This window comes from Dermochelys coriacea, chromosome 6 (genome assembly GCF_009764565.3).
Source record: "Dermochelys coriacea isolate rDerCor1 chromosome 6, rDerCor1.pri.v4, whole genome shotgun sequence".
In the NCBI taxonomy this organism is placed as follows: Eukaryota; Metazoa; Chordata; order Testudines; family Dermochelyidae; genus Dermochelys; species Dermochelys coriacea.
The window spans coordinates 16,497,813-16,511,815 of NC_050073.1; the positions used below are offsets into that span (position 1 = coordinate 16,497,813).

The window sequence follows — 14,003 nt, forward strand, 5'->3', positions numbered from 1 at the left end:
TTAGAAAACATCAAGTAGGCACATTTCATTCCAGGCAGTTCCTCTCTAAACAGAGATTATTTTCTCAAACCCCTCTAGATCTCTGCCAAGAAAGGCGACAGTTTTATGGCACAGCCCTATCGTTGGAAAAACACAGGCTTTTAATTATTTTTATGAAGCAGGTTTATCTTGCTGTGCTTGATAGTAACTCCCTGTTGGCTTTTTTACTCAGTAATAATCCAAATCAACATGCTGCAGGGATTTCCCTTAAAATTCACAGACTAAAGCCTGTAATTAAGGAATCTGGAATCTCATAAGCCTCTGTGATATGATCAGACTGACGTTTTGTAACCCTGGTTTGAGGAACATTTGAGCTGCTTCTCTGAACAGTGCTGATAGAAAACTTTCCCATATGCCTACATGAGCCATGTGGAGTCTGAACAATCTAAAACTAGCTCACTCTCACATTGAGATAATTCTCATCTGATCAGGGGCCCAGTCCTGCAATCTTTGAGTACAAACTGCTTTTGATACAGAGAGGGGAAGATGAAGGAAGAAGTTGAATAAAAATATATGGCCTGGTTCTGCACCACTGAAGTCAATGCAATTTTAAAATCAACAAAGAAATGTTTTGTCCACGCAAATAGCCTGTGGAACTCATTGTCACAAGATCTCATTGCTCCCAAGAGTATAACAGGATTTCAAAAAGGATTGGATATTTTTATGGATAAAACGAACATCCAGAGTTGTAGTAGCAAGGCTGAAAAAGAGAGTTTGCGAGGGATATAAATCAGTCAGTTTATGGGCACAAGCCAGCCCCTCAACTATGGAGTTTATAAGAAAACTTTGTTCGAAGACAGATTATGCTATAACCACCTGCTGGAAGGTTTCTTACACTTTCCTCTGAAGCAGCTGGTACAGGCCCCTGGCGGAGACAGAATACTTGTCTAGATAGATTTCAGAGTAGCAGCCGTGTTAGTCTGTATTCGCAAAAAGAAAAGGAGTACCCGTGGCACCTTAGAGACTAACAAATTTATTAGAGCATAAGCTTTCGTGAGCTACAGCTCAAAGAAAAGGAGTACCCGTGGCACCTTAGAGACTAACAAATTTATTAGAGCATAAGCTTTCGTGAGCTACAGCTCACTTCATCGGATGCATCCGATGAAGTGAGCTGTAGCTCACGAAAGCTTATGCTCTAATAAATTTGTTAGTCTCTAAGGTGCCACAAGTACTCCTTTTCTTTGTGCTCATATTGGAAGTCTTCCAACTGACTTACAGGTAAGCAGCACTGGACCCATAAGGACTCCAGGTGCACTTGGTGAAAGTACCAGCTGATTAGCTGGCAGCAGCTCAAATGATGTAACAGGTTGTTTTCTTACAGGTGCAGCTTGGATTACAGCAGAGCACTCCCCCCTTGTGTTGTCATATCAGCTTCAATTACTGTGTCACCTGGTTGCCAATGAGGCCCTGAGCTTGAGTTCTCTCTGTGTGTATTATCTCTGCCATTGTCCTAGAGCTGCTTTGTTTAAAGAACCATTAACCTTTTATAGCCTTGAAGGATCTGAACCCTGGGATTTCTTTAGGCTTTTAAAAAGTTACTATTATTAGTCAATGAAAGTGGATGGCCAGCAATACTGTGACATAGAAAGCAAAGGAAGATTCACCAGAAGTAAAACATCAGAGAATATTTCTTGACTTTGAAATGCTAACCGAGTAGATTTATAGTTACACTGCAGGACTGGGCCCTTGATACTAACACTGCATAGATTTAGCATTGGAGGAGACAAAGGTGGCCTCATAATTGATTTCTGTACTTAACTATAATGCTTAGCTGCAAGTGGGTGCTGGGTTTTGGTTCCAAAACAACTGGTCTATAACACTAATTTTGAAAAGTGAAATAAATCTTCAGCACTTTGTAATGAACAACAGCATTGTATTCACATTGCTCTTTATGTATTGTTTTAACGGAGGAGCTGGTGTGCCAGTTAACTTCTACTAGAAAGAGATTTGTTTTTTAAATTGAAATGTGGTATACTCATAAAAGGTGCTAGCTTTACAGCCCTGGAAGCTGAGGAAGTTTTAAGCAGTGTTGTAGCCTTGTCAGTCCCAGAATATTAGAGAGACAAGGTGGGTGAGGTAATATCTTTTATTGGACCTACTTCTTCTGGTGAGAGAGACAAGCTTTTGAGCTCAACGGAGCTCTTCTTACGCTTCACGATGCAGTTGGTAGTGCAACGGCAAACTGCTTTGTCTGCGACAGGAAACTGTAATGGTCAGTTTGTTCTTGGAAACCGTAAAGTGGCCCAGGTTTGCTGTGGTTCACAAACATAGTCTGAATTTTCAGTTTTGGAATGAAACCCAGAAGTAGGGGAATGTGGGCTGGTTTGGGATTTCTTTATGGTTCTACATAACTCTTCTCAACCCTCCCCCCATCCCCTGAGGTGGGTGATGAGGTAGAACAAAGGCCCTACAATGAACAAATAACAGGAGGTGATTTAAGATATGTAGGATAAATAACTCTTTCCATGACAGGTCACAGAGTAGCAGCCGTGTTAGTCTGTATTCACAAAAAGAAAAGGAGTACTTGTGGCACCTTAGAGACTAATAAATTTATTTGAGCATAAACTTTCCTGAGCTACAGCTCACTTCATTGGATGCATCTGATGAAGTGAGCTGTAGCTCACAAAAGCTTATGCTCAAATAAATTTGTTAGTCTCTAAGGTGCCACAAGTACTCCTTTTCTTTTTTCATGACAGGTCAGTATTTTTTCTACTAACTTTTTATTAAACTTTAAAATACACAGAAAAACAAACATTATAAATAGTATATAAACTTCTCATAATGTATTAACCATGTGCTAGCTAACCTTAGCTATACATTAAACATTTCAGTACATATATAATATGAATGGTTAAAATCATATTAGTGTAGGACTTGAAGGGACCTCGAGAGGTCATCTAGTCCAGTCCCCTGCACTCATGGCAGGGCTAAGTATTATTTAGACCAGGGGTAAGCAAGCTGATTTTCAGTGGCACTCACACTGCCTGGGTCCTGGCCACCGAGCCGGGGGGGCTCTGCATTCTTACACATTTTAAAGACCTTATTTACTTTACATACAAAAATAGTTTAGTTATATATTATAGACTTATAGAAAGAGACCTTCTAAAAACATTAAAATGTATTACTGGCACATGAAACCTTAAATTAGAGTGAATAAATGAAGAGTTGGCACACCACTTCTGAAAGGTTTCAGAGTAGCAGCCGTGTTAGTCTGTATTCGCAAAAAGAAAAGGAGTACTTCTGGCACCTTAGAGACTAACAAATTTATTAGAGCATAAGCTTTCGTGAGCTACAGCTCAAGCTGTAGCTCACGAAAGCTTATGCTCTAATAAATTTGTTAGTCTCTAAGGTGCCAGAAGTACTCCTTTTCTTTTTGCACTTCTGAAAGGTTACCGACCTCTGAATTAGACCATCCTTGACAGGTGTTTGTCTAACCTGCTCTTAAAAATCTCCAATGATGGAGATTTCACAACCTCCCTAAGTTTATTCCAGGACAGGACGTTTTTCCTAATGTCCAACCTAGACAGCTCTTGCTGCAATTTAAGCTTCTTTGCTTCTTGTCCTATCCTCAGAGTTTAAGAAAAGGAGTACTTGTGGCACCTTAGAGACTAACAAATTTATTAGAGCATAAGCTTTCGTGAGCTACAGCTCACTTCATCGGATGCATTTGGTGGAAAAAACAGAGGAGAGATTTATATACACACACACAGAGAACATGAAACAATGGGTTTATCATACACACTGTAAGGAGAGTGATCACTTAAGATAAGCCATCACCAACAGCAGGGGGGGCAAGGAGGAAAACCTTTCATGGTGACAAGCAGGTAGGCTAATTCCAGCAGTTAACAAGAATATCAGAGGAACAGTGGGGGGTGGGGTGGGAGGGAGAAATACCATGGGGAAATAGTTTTACTTTGTGTAATGACCCATCCATTCCCAGTCTCTATTCAAGCCTAAGTTAATTGTATCCAGTTTGCAAATTAATTCCAATTCAGCAGTCTCTCTTTGGAGTCTGTTTTTGAAGCTTTTTTGTTGAAGTATAGCCACTCTTAGGTCTGTGATCGAGTGACCAGAGAGATTGAAGTGTTCTCCAACTGGTTTTTGAATGTTATAATTCTTGACGTCTGATTTGTGTCCATTCATTCTTTTACGTAGAGACTGTCCAGGAACAGTATCCCCGATACTGTCACGGCTAACCTGGTGGCAGAACTTTGTGACTTTGTCCTGACCCATAACTATTTCACATTTGGTGACAATGTATACCTTCAAATCAGCGGCACTGCGATGGGTACCCGCATGGCCCCACAGTATGCCAACATTTTTATGGCTGACTTAGAACAACGCTTCCTCAGCTCTCGTCCCCTAATGCCCCTACTCTACTTGCGCTACATTGATGACATCTTCATCATCTGGACCCATGGAAAAGAAGCTCTTGAGGAATTCCACCATGATTTCAACAATTTCCATCCCACCATCAACCTCAGCCTGGACCAGTCCACACAAGAGATCCACTTCCTGGACACTACGGTGCTAATAAGTGATGGTCACATAAACACCACCCTATATCGGAAACCTACTGACCGCTATTCCTACCTACATGCCTCTAGCTTTCATCCAGATCATACCACTCGATCCATTGTCTACAGCCAAGCGCTACGATATAACCGCATTTGCTCCAACCCCTCAGACAGAGACAAACACCTACAAGATCTCTATCATGCATTCCTACAACTACAGTACCCACCTGCTGAAGTGAAGAAACAGATTGACAGAGCCAGAAGAGTACCCAGAAGTCACCTACTACAGGACAGGCCCAACAAAGAAAACAACAGAACGCCACTAGCCATCACCTTCAGCCCCCAACTAAAACCCCTCCAACGCATCATCAAGGATCTACAACCTATCCTGAAGGACGAGCCATCGCTCTCTCAGATCTTGGGAGACAGACCAGTCCTTGCTTACAGACAGCCCCCCAATCTGAAGCAAATACTCACCAGCAACCACACACCACACAACAGAACCACTAACCCAGGAACCTATCCTTGCAACAAAGCCCGTTGCCAACTCTGTCCACATATCTATTCAGGGGATACCATCATAGGGCCTAATCACATCAGCCACACCATCAGAGGCTCGTTCACCTGTGCATCTACCAATGTGATATATGCCATCATGTGCCAGCAATGCCCCTCTGCCATGTACATTGGCCAAACTGGACAGTCTCTACGTAAAAGAATGAATGGACACAAATCAGACGTCAAGAATTATAACATTCAAAAACCAGTTGGAGAACACTTCAATCTCTCTGGTCACTCGATCACAGACCTAAGAGTGGCTATACTTCAACAAAAAAGCTTCAAAAACAGACTCCAACGAGAGACTGCTGAATTGGAATTAATTTGCAAACTGGATACAATTAACTTAGGCTTGAATAGAGACTGGGAATGGATGAGTCATTACACAAAATAAAACTATTTCCCCATGGTATTTCTCCCTCCCACCCCACCCCCCACTGTTCCTCTGATATTCTTGTTAACTGCTGGAATTAGCCTACCTGCTTGTCACCATGAAAGGTTTTCCTCCTTCCCCCCCCTGCTGTTGGTGATGGCTTATCTTAAGTGATCACTCTCCTTACAGTGTGTATGATAAACCCATTGTTTCATGTTCTCTGTGTGTGTGTATATAAATCTCTCCTCTGTTTTTTCCACCAAATGCATCCGATGAAGTGAGCTGTAGCTCACGAAAGCTTATGCTCTAATAAATTTGTTAGTCTCTAAGGTGCCACAAGTACTCCTTTTCTTTTTGCGAATACAGACTAACACGGCTGCTACTCTGAAATCAGAGTTTAAGGAGAACAATTTTTCTCCATCTTCCTTGTAACAAGCTTTTATGTACTTGAAAACTTTTATGATGTCCCCTCTCAGTCTTCTCTTCTCCAGACTAAACAAACCCAATTTTTTTAATCTTCCCTTAGAGGTCATGTTTTTTAGATCTTTAATCATTTTTGTTGCTCTTCTCTGGACTTTCTCCAATTTGCCCACATCTTTCCTGAAATGTGGCGCCCAGAACTGGACACACTATTACTGTTGAGGCCTAATCAGCATGTAGTAGAGTGGAAGAATTACTTCTCATATCTTGCTTACAACACTCCTGCTAATACATCTCAGAAGGACGTTTGCTTTTTTTTAGCAACAGTTACACTATTGACTCATATTTAGCTTTTGGTCCACTATGCCCCCCAGATCCCTTTCCACAGTACTCTTTCCTAGATAGTCATTTCCCATTTTGTCCGTATGTAATGGATTGTTCCTTCCTAAGTGGAGTACTTTGTATTTGTCCTTATTGAATTTCATTCTGTTTACTTCATACCTTTTCTCCAGTTTGTCCAGATTATTTTGACCAGTTTGATATGAATCAGTTATTTGTATTACACAATTTACAGTTTGTTTATAAAAATGCAACCAGTTAAAGAAAAATTATTAAAATAACAAAAGAATAGAAGCAAAATTCAGAGGAGGGGGATAGAGATGTGGAGAGAAGGAAGTGGGCACAGAGGAGGGGACAGGTCAGAATTTCTGATAAGAACATACGAATGGCCACAGTGGGTCAGACCAGTGGTCCACCTATCTAGCCCAGCAGTCAGAGGCTAGGGACACCCAGAGCATGGGGTTGCGTCCCTGACTATTTTGTCTAATAGCCATTGTTGGGCCAGTCCTCTAAGAACTTATCTAGTTCTTTTTTGAACCCAGCTATACTTTTGGCCTTCACAACATCCCCTGGCAACAAGTTTTACAGGTTGACTCTGCATTGTGTGAAGAAATACTTCCTTATCTTTGTTTTAAACCTGCTGCCTGTTCATTTTATTGTGTGACCCATGGTTCTTGTGTTATGAGAAGGAGTAATTAACACTTTTTCTCCACACCATTCATATTTTTTAAGACCTTTATCATATCTCCCCTTAGTCATTTCTCTTAAAAGATTGGGAATTTTCAACTTGGAAATCTCTCCTCATATGGGAGATGTTCCATTCCCCTAATAATTTTTGCTGCCCTTCTCTGTATTCAATTCAAGTTGGGACAACCAGAACTGCACTCAGAATTCATATGTGGCTGTCCCATGGATTATTATAGTGGCATCATGATACACTGTTTATTATATATCCTTTTTCTAATGGTCCCTAACATTGTGAGGTTTTTGACTGCCACTGCACATGTAGCAGATGTTTGCAGAGAACTATCCACAGTGCCTCCAAGATCTTTTTCTTGAGTGGTAACAGTTGATTTAGATCCCCACAATTTTGTATGTATAGTTAGGATTATGTTTTCCAACATGCACTTGTGAGCACTGAATTTCATCTGCCATTTTTTAGAGTAGCAGATGTGTCAGTCTGTATTCGCAAAAAGAAAAGGAGTACTTTTGGCACCTTAGAGACTAACAAATTTATTTGATGAAGTGAGCTGAAGCTCACGAAAGCTTACGCTCAAATAAATTTGTTAGTCTCTAAAATGCCACCAGTACTCCTTTTCTATCTGCCATTTTGTTGCTCAGCCGCCCAGTTTTGTGAGATCCCTTTGTAACTCTTTGCAATTTGTTTTGGATTTAACAATTTTGAGTAATTTTGTATCATCTGCACATTTTGCCATGGATGACAATGATAATGGTGGGAAAGAGACTTTCTCAATGGAAGGCCACACATTGACTTGAGTGGAATGCAGAGCAGCCCCCTAGATTGGAGTGTAGAAAAGTAAGACATTTGAAAAGTGCAGGAGGGGACCTTAAAATCCCAGCTGCCTCCATGGAGGCTTTGTTTTAGTGAAGAGGCTAGGGAGTACTCGTGGCACCTTAGAGACTAACAAATTTATTTGAGCATAAGCTTTCGTCAGCTACAGCTCACTTCAAGGGAGTGTCTCTGCACTGGAGAGGGCGACTAAGCCACAGGATAAAGAACAGGATCTGGATTTTGAACACCCCAAGGCTTGGATCTGCGGCTTTTTGGGGAGCGGGAGGGGGCTTTTAAAGATAGGGGCATGTGGCCAAAATTGGAGTGGGGTGGGAATTTGACCCCCCCCCCCCCGATCCAGCGAGTGGGGGGTGCTCAGCTGAGGAGCCGGGGCCAGCAGCATAAGCCTCTTGCCTTACGCGGATCTCTGCCCACACCTGCGAGCCCGGGCCGGGCAGTGGGCCGGGCCGGGCCGGGGGGCGGGGCCGCGCTGTGCAGAGGGAGGCTGCAGGTTGCTCAGATCTTCGCAGCGAGGAGCTGCCGCCGCTGACGCGCGTCGGGAGAGGGTCGGGCTGGGCCGGGTCGCTGCCTCCCGCCACCGCGGCTCGGAGTCGCCGGAAGGAGGATCGGGCCCGAGCTCAACCCCCCCCCCCCCCCCGCAAACAAGTTTGCAAAGGGGAGCGGAGCGGAGCGCGGCGCGGAGAGCGGCAGCCGCCCGAGCTGCGTGTGTGCGGGGAGGAGGCGCTGCTCCTGCGGGCTGGGTGAGGCGCTCTGCCGAGAGGGTTCGCTTCGCTGTGTCTGTCCCGGCTTGTGGGGGAGGAAATTCAGCCAGGTACGTGCAGCTGCTGCTCGGCGATCGGTGCCCCCGCTCGCCTCCCTGCTTTCCTGCCCTGTCTCCCCCAGCATCCCTCCTTTGCCCCCGGCCTCCTAGTGCAAGGACTGTCCCTCTGCTTTCTCCCCTGGCAACCTGCTCCATTATTTTCTCCTCCCCGGAGGAAACCTCCTTTAGCTCTTTCTTTAAAATACTTATGTATTTTTTTTTTAAAAAAAAAAATCTCTGTGGGCTTTTCACCGGGCCTGCCTTCTTGTGTGCGGCTCATTCAGCTCTCCACATGCCACTCTTTGAGGTCTAAGTCCCCTTTCATCTCCTGGGCTGTTTTTAGATGGAAGTGCAGCCTGCTGTGAAATCAGATTATCTGGAGTTTCTGGTTTATTCTTCTCAAGGCAGAGGAGAGAGGGGCACGGCTTGGGGGTGGGGTGGTGGAGGAGGAAATTCATTTATTCTTCTAGAAGTACCTCAAAAGTTCTCAGCCTAGCCTGGGAAGAGCTTTAAATACAATCAGTGTTGAAATTTAAAGCCCAGGGTGGGAATTAAGACATCAACAACAACCACCCACCCACATTTAATGCAGTGGATTGTCTGTCGGAAGCGATTTGCATGTGGCATGATCAGCTGCGGCTCAGAGACATGTATGCTACACCTTGTGTTTGGCTCGCATGTATTTAACCTTTTACTTGCTGTCTAGCCAGCTCTGTGCCTCCCCCCACCCCCGCCAGTCACTCAATGTTGATGCATGAATAGAAGATTGTACCATTGGCAGACCTAACAAATGAATAATTCTTTTGTATGTGCCGGCTCTGTGCCCCAAGACAGCCAATTGTCACTATCTCTGACATTCAGGAGATTTAGTGCCACCCCGGAATGGGTACAAGTGGCACCGGTTGCTGCATGTTTAGCTTTTGTTGTGTAGGTAATTGTATTTACCCTCTCTTGGGCAACAGGATTTTCAGTTGTCTGACAGCTAGCTGTTAAGTTGAAACCAATACCGTTTTATGACATAACTTCAGTATGGAGGGTTTAAACACTTCTTATGTGCCTTAACTGGACCTGTTGTGGTTTTTGGTGAACAACAGATCTCTTTTCCTTTCCACTGCTATTTCACTCCAATGCCAGACAGAGCAGTAATAGCAGAAATATTGGGGAGAAGGTGAGACCAGTGCAGTCTAATACAGGTACTGTAAAATCTGCAGTGAGAGGTGAAATGGCCCCCTGAAGCTGTATCCATCTACCTTCTTTAATGGGTCTTTCCATTAAGCCACACTACAGCATGCCATTGTACCTGTTCTACAAGTCTGTCGTCTTTGCTGCTGCTATGGGGCTTGTCCTGATTGCCTTCTATTCCACTCCTTATTGTCCCAGGTGGTCCCCTGGGTTCTGTTCTCAGTTCTGACACTGACTCGCTCTATGACCGTGGGCAAATTCTTTGACATACGTGGGCAAATACAAAGTAAAGCACTTTGAAAGGACTAATCTGAATTACTCCTGCGCCTTGTATTCTAAATTAATTGTAACCCCTCAGGAGAAGAACCAGGGTGTCAGTGTGGACAACTCAATGAGAACTTCTGTTTAGCATGCAGTTGCAGTAAAAAAAAATAAAAGCAAACAATGTCAGACTGCATAAGAAATGGCTAGAAAATAAAATTTCAAATATTATTATTTTAATATAGAAACCAATGGTACTCCTTGCCCAGTAAATGTGCCACAAGATATCCCTGATAACAAGAGCTTAGACTTTAAATCACTTTTATATAAACAAGAACTTCCATAGTCCTACCTTCTTTGTCTCAGTCTTTGTCTGTCAAATGGGCATAATACTGAGCTATTTCCCAGGGTGCTAGTTAGATTCTAATGAACATTTGTAAAGTGCTTTTGAGTTTCTCAGATGAAAGGTGCCATAGAAATGTAAAAGCTTTGTTTATCATCTATCTGACTATGGGCTCTCCAGACCCTTTATCCTCACCCATGATCACACTGTCTGATCTTAGTCTGAACAATATCCTGAGTTTCAGTAGCTCTGTCCCAGTTTTGAAAAAGTTCATATTTTGGTGTGGTTTATGATATAATTGAGGCTGTTTTTTAAAGCCTTTCCATTGCCAATTTAATGGGTATAACTTATGCATAAGATGAAGACCTGACATGTCAGGTGTCCAAAAGTGAGTATTAAAGTGGTTGGTCGTGCTAGGCACTTATAAAAGCTTTTGGGGAGGAAGAATAGCCTTGTGGTAATGGTATTAGATTGGGACTCAGCAGATCTGGGTTAATTGCCGGCTCTACCACAGATGCCCTGTATGACATTGAGCAAGATGCTTAATCTGTCTATGCCTCAGATCCACCGTATGTAAAGTCAGAATAATAATGCTGCTTTTCTCCATTCTTTTTGTCTGGCTGATCTATTTAGATTGTAAGTTCTTTGGTGCAGGGACAGTCTTTTACTATATACAGCAGGTAGAACAATGGGGTTGATTACTATTATAACACAAAAACCCTGATCCTGAAAAACAGTTACATCTGTGTTTAACTGTACTACCTTGAGTAGTTCTGTAAAGCTAAGCACTTAAGTCTTTGCAGGGTCCTAATAATAGTCACTAGTGTGCGTAGATCCTAGTAGAAATACTTTGGCTTTATGAAATTAATATCTTTATATGTTTCCTTCAGTCTTTCATCTAAAATGAATAAACAAACTCAAACTGATCATAAATCTTTACTGGTAGATAAGTAGGTGTAATATTCTGTGGTAGTGCCCAGTGGCAACAATAAGGATGCGCTAGGTGCTGTACAAACATGCAGTAAAACACTGTCCTCTCCAAAAAGCTTGCATTGTAATTTAATTTAGGAATGTGAAATAGGTGAGTTAGTTTCTGGGTCCCTGCTGCATTGCACTTCCCTGAAAATAAGAAACTGTTGGTAACTGCTGGGATTAGGCTTGGGCACTTAGTCCCTCCAGAGAAACGGTAGGTATTCATTTTATTTGAAAATTCAATTGGGCAGAGTATAAATGTGCAAATGCCATTATTTTTTTCCTCTGAATTGAAATAACCTCTTAGCAAGGCCAGCTTCACTGGTGGTGTTATTAAAAAAAAAAAAAAAGGGGGGGGGGGAACCGATCCAAACCCTGAGAGCCCGTGATTTGTTGGTCAGCTTCAGGCGAAGTAATGCAGCTCCCATAAAAATTGAAATCTTTTAATGACCGCTCAGGATAAAACGACTTGGTGAGCTGTGCAAACTGTCCTAGCTATGACCCTCCTGGCATTGGCAAGGTTCTAAGCCCATTTGCCATCTGCATAGCAGTGGCAAAAGCTATTCTCAGAAATGCATCCAACAAAGTGAGCTGTAGCTCACGAAAGCTTATGCTCAAATAAATTTGTTAGTCTCTAAGGTGCCACAAGTCGTCCTTTTCTTTTTGCGGATACAGACTAACATGGCTGCTACTCTAAAAGCTACTCTGTGCTTGTCCTTGTGCTGTTTACTGTTATGAGCCAGCTTAGGCTCCCCCCCACCCCCCCTCCCCGGTGCAGCTGGACTTGAATTGGAGCAGCGAAGGCATGTGGGATGAATAAAAAAATCATTTTAGGTTTGTCTTCGTCATCTTGAGTGATGATAAATGATAAATCCTTTAAACACTGCACACGAGTTCAAGCGGAAGCACTGTATTTTTGTCTGTCTTGGAGGCTTTAGTTGGAGCACCAGAGTGGAGTCAGTTCTGATGTAGGAGGGTTCCAGCTGGGTGGTGGAATGATCTCTGTACAGCATCTCCATCTCTACAGTAACAGAGATGAAAAATTCCCTGTTTGAGCTGGGTGCCGTGCTGGGCTGTTGTGGGGGCCACCCTGAGTTCAGCAGAGGGTGGGCTTGCTGGCTAGTGGAAAGCATGTTCGGCAGGGTGGGTGGATGAACTGAAGCTGGCATGGCTGGAGTAGCCCTAGAAAAAGGCTGGTGTCTTCTGTATGATCCTTTTCCTGTTACTGCCTGTTCAAGGAAAGGCATAAGCATTGAGGTTTCTCCAAATCTCTCAAGTACACATTGCCTAGGAGGAGCTCTTGGGACCAGAGAGAGTCTTGAGTGGGGGTGAAGTTTAATAGAAATTGGCCAGTATTCGTGTTTGCATCATTCCGATTCTTTCCTTTTGCAGAATATGATTACGCTCATCATGTTTTTTCATCCTTAGTCCATAACATGTTTCAATAGGAATAAACTTGCCTTTTAATTTCCCTTGCCTTGTGACTATTGCTTATAGTTACAGAAAACAGTGGTAGGTTGGTGAGGAAAGGAGCTGCCCTTCGATAGGACACTGTTATAGGGACATAGAGGAGGCCGCTTAGCCTTGAGCACTTAATTGGAACAAAGTAAGTGTGTTTGGCAGCATAAACAAACTCAGTTATCACCTGCTAGAAGTAACCACCAGTATCCTTGCTCTGGTCAGTTTGGGGAGCAGGGGAGCTGATTTTAACTCTGGTTTATTGTCCGTGCAATAGTGTTAGAGACAGGGCAGTTCTGCACTACAGAATTAAATTAGTATAACTATGTCGCTTGGGGGGTGAAAGATCCACTCTCCAAAGTGACGAAGTTATACTGATCTAAGTGCTGGCGTAGACAGCACTCTGTCGCCAGAAGAGCTTCTCCCGCTGACAGAGCTATCACCTCTCGCGGAGATGGATTAACTATACTGATGGGAGAGCTCTCTTCTGTTGGCATAGAGCATCTTCATTAAAGCACTACAGTGGTGCCAATGAAATGTAGACCTGCCTAGAGCATCTGATCCTCAGAGGCACTGAAAACTCCACTTCCCTTAACTGCCATTTGAATTTTGGGTGCTGGCACTTCTGAGAATCAAGCTTATAGTGTGTTGTTTGAAGTGAGGTGGGAAGGAGAGTGATTGATAGTGTGTCCCAAAAGGGTGGGAAGGACTTATCAGAAATGAATTTGCATGGATACAGTTTGGGAGGGAGAAGGATGTACTGAAGGTTTTGATGTGTTCATGGAAATGATCCAAAGAGGCATCTCTGACAAGATGTAACTTTCACCACTCCCTCTGATAACACAGCAGACTCCTAGCACGAATGCTACAGGATTCTGTGATGCCAGTAAGCTCTGGATAAGAAAACTTTGGTGGTCCTAGTGTGGTAACCTCTGAAGAAACTTGTTTGTGCAGTCATAACTTGTAATGGCTTGACACCTTGAGCTGTCAGCAGGGGAACACTGGGTTATACACACTTCCGTTCATGTTTCCTCCTTGTTCCAGGAAAATTCAAGTCACTGTACTTGGAATCCTCAGCTGGGGATGTCCCTAAAGAAGGCTACACACAGTCACTTGTACAGGGAAAATGGGGGCTGGATGGAAATTGTGTGTGCATGTAACTTGAAAGCTTTATTGGAAGGGTATGGAGGGTAGAAGGTTCTCTCTTA

General features: G+C 43.2%; 1 protein-coding gene across 6 annotated transcripts in view; it reads left to right on the forward strand.

Moving 5' to 3' along the window:
• The window catches only part of RASSF7 (Ras association domain family member 7), a 130,574-nt gene that overhangs the window by 42,318 nt on the left and 74,253 nt on the right, over positions 1–14,003 (forward strand). Inside the window, exon 1 of one of the 6 annotated variants that reach the window (XM_038407505.2) lies at positions 8,236–8,591. The exons of the other annotated variants lie outside the window; for them this stretch is intronic. The gene's annotated coding sequence lies outside the window, so the exon portion shown is untranslated. Of the gene's footprint in view, positions 1–8,235; positions 8,592–14,003 lie in introns of those variants that run through there. 6 annotated transcript variants of the gene reach the window in all.